Genomic DNA, 2,660 nt, shown 5'->3' on the forward strand with positions numbered 1-2,660 from the left:
GATCAGACAAATTTCACTCTGCGCGACAATCAAGAGTAAGACGTGTCACTTTGTGTGTACTTATTACTTACTCTTCGATTTTCAGCTAAATAACTTTGTATTGTGTATCATGAGTGTGATGTGGATTGCCTGCCTTCTTAGTTGGATCCGCCTCGATACTGAAAGTCACGAGAAGTGAAAAAAGGACCAATGTATAAAATGAGGGCGCGATATTACACGATATAACTTTTTCTTCTATTCAGAAATGGACGTCCTTGGGATACAATGCTGCAAATTTATTTTTCTGGATCTTTTAACACGAATATCGCATTAGCTCGAGGAGATTGTCACGTTTATTTTTATTTAATTATTCCCTTCAGATTATTCCCAATTAGGACTGCTATTTTTCCAGTTTTCGAGTATTATTGTTCCTTTTTAATTTATAAAAATCAAAATATATAATATTTATTAGAAAGATTTTTGAAAGCGTTTGCGAATAATCATATTATATTTATTATTAGACTATTATTGATTTCTGTTTTATGAATGGTTTTCTCTCATTACTTTCTAACATTGTCTTATAATTTTGAAATAACGCAGAAATATGGCGGTCCTAATTACCGCATTCGAATTCAGGCAACTTTTTTGTTAGTAAAAGCACTGTCGAGTCTGTACAAATAGTATAAAAGCGGTGTGACTATAAAAGCGCATTTAGCAAATTATATTTAGAGGCTCTTTGATTGTTAGACATGTGTTAGGTTGTTAGATTGTTTGCTGTACCAAAAAAAGGAGAGAGAAAGGCATAAATATCTATATTTAATGTGCTGAAATTAACGAGAAGAGAATTATGAGGAATGTTAAGCGAATGTACACTACAGAATTGTTGTAAATTAAGTAAGAAGAAAAGCGCATTGCGATAGTCTCTACCGACAGACTTACTGCGGATTCGCGACATAATTTTAAATTACTTATAGCGTTTGCGTCACGCGTAATCTTGTTTGAACAAGCTATTATTTACTGTCTAAATATACTTCGCGAAAAGATATAAAGGAGTGAGAATTTATCGCGTCATATATACAAGAGAATATCCTGCAGAAAGAGCTAATTTAATTGTATCTTATTTAGTAACTCGCGACCTTCGGTTTGTTGACTGCTTTGTTAGAAAGATAATTCGCCGTTTTTGTTCGACCTGCTGTGATTTTTAGCGAAATGCACTGACTGAATAGCCGCCTCATCACTGCCGCGATTACATTCCAGGAAGCGTTTATTGTTAAGCAGCGAGGAATTGTTCATATCACATGTTGCAAGTATCGTGTACAACGAACGTTCCTTTTCTCCTTTTTTGAAGTATTTTTTTATTTAGCGTGTAAGAGTATATAAACTGCGCGTAATAAGTAACTCTTCGTTCGCGTCGTTTTTATTTTAGCGAGTAATGTTAACGCCGTTATCCGACTGATCGTCAAAAACGAGAGAAAATACGATATATGATAAAATACGATATGCGATGAAGCTAAGACTGCCATCGTAACTTCTTTTCACAATACCGTGTTATCGCGCCGAGAACAAAATCAAAGAGCTCATTTTTCAGAATATCTTGGATTCGAAGATTACGCATCACAAAACTCGTTGTAGCTTCTTTTTCTTCGAAGAAGACTCCAAGACAAGAGTTCTAGAGATGAGCTCCTCGATTGATGATATCTTCCACACATATACACATACCACACGTACACACAAGCCTTTTTATATTGTATATTTATATTCTCTGTGTAGTGCCGTACGTGGAGGTACAGAATTTTCACAAAAAAACGAAGAGAATACTTTAAAACGAGCAAATATTATTATACTCGTATAATATTAATCGATTAATATATACGAGATAAATATTGATATTTTCGATTATCGGATAGAATCTTCAATAATCTTTGTGAATTTTATATATTTCGCTTTTATATGTTTTTGAAGTTTCAACTACTATTTGATATTCAAATCGCAATTTTACATTTCAAAGCAGAAAGTGTAATGTATTATTAAATAGATGATCAATTTTGATCATCTATTTAAAGTGCGCGAAAGTGTCAAGCAAGACAGTCATCTAGAAAATAGAAAGAGATCAAATTCGACCTTGAATTGAGTTGCTTTTTATTATAATGTTAGCTTTCATTAACTTTATTTTGTAGTATTAATTTTTTATCAATGGAACATAGAATTATTTGAATAATCATGTTATCGGGCTTTTTAAACTTTAACTTTAATAAACTGTAATTTTTTAATTTAATTTTGAATGAAAGATTCCATCGATATTTTGATCATAAATTGATTTTGTATCGTTTTTTTAGTTTATAACGATTGTATAAGAAAAAAAATGAACAAATGCCTTTCGAATGATCCGATACACTTTCTGAAATGTGTACGCTTTTTCTGTGAAAATCCTGAATCATCTTATCGGTGTAATAGGCGCGTGTCCGCGACCAAGAAAATTTACTGCCTCTGTACAGAAGTGTTCAAAAAAGCTCTATCATCATTTACATGATATAGATAATACACATCATATTGACAATAAGAATCTTATTTTAGACCGTACATGTGAAAACACAATCAATATGAACTAGAAATTAAATGATCAAAGCTGAATCTTTAATGCTTAAATAATTTAATGTGAATTATATATATATATATATATA

General features: G+C 31.8%; 1 protein-coding gene across 1 annotated transcript in view; it reads left to right on the plus strand.

Moving 5' to 3' along the window:
- LOC108684178 (tyrosine-protein kinase transmembrane receptor Ror2) overlaps positions 1-265 on the plus strand; it is a 5,035-nt gene extending 4,770 nt beyond the window's left edge. The window contains exon 9 of the mRNA XM_018188341.1: positions 86-265. The gene's annotated coding sequence lies outside the window, so the exon portion shown is untranslated. The remainder of the gene's footprint in view (positions 1-85) is intronic.
- Positions 266-2,660: the final 2,395 nt, after the last annotated feature.

This window comes from Atta colombica, unplaced genomic scaffold, assembly GCF_001594045.1.
Source record: "Atta colombica isolate Treedump-2 unplaced genomic scaffold, Acol1.0 scaffold10, whole genome shotgun sequence".
NCBI lineage: Eukaryota > Metazoa > Arthropoda > Insecta > Hymenoptera > Formicidae > Atta > Atta colombica.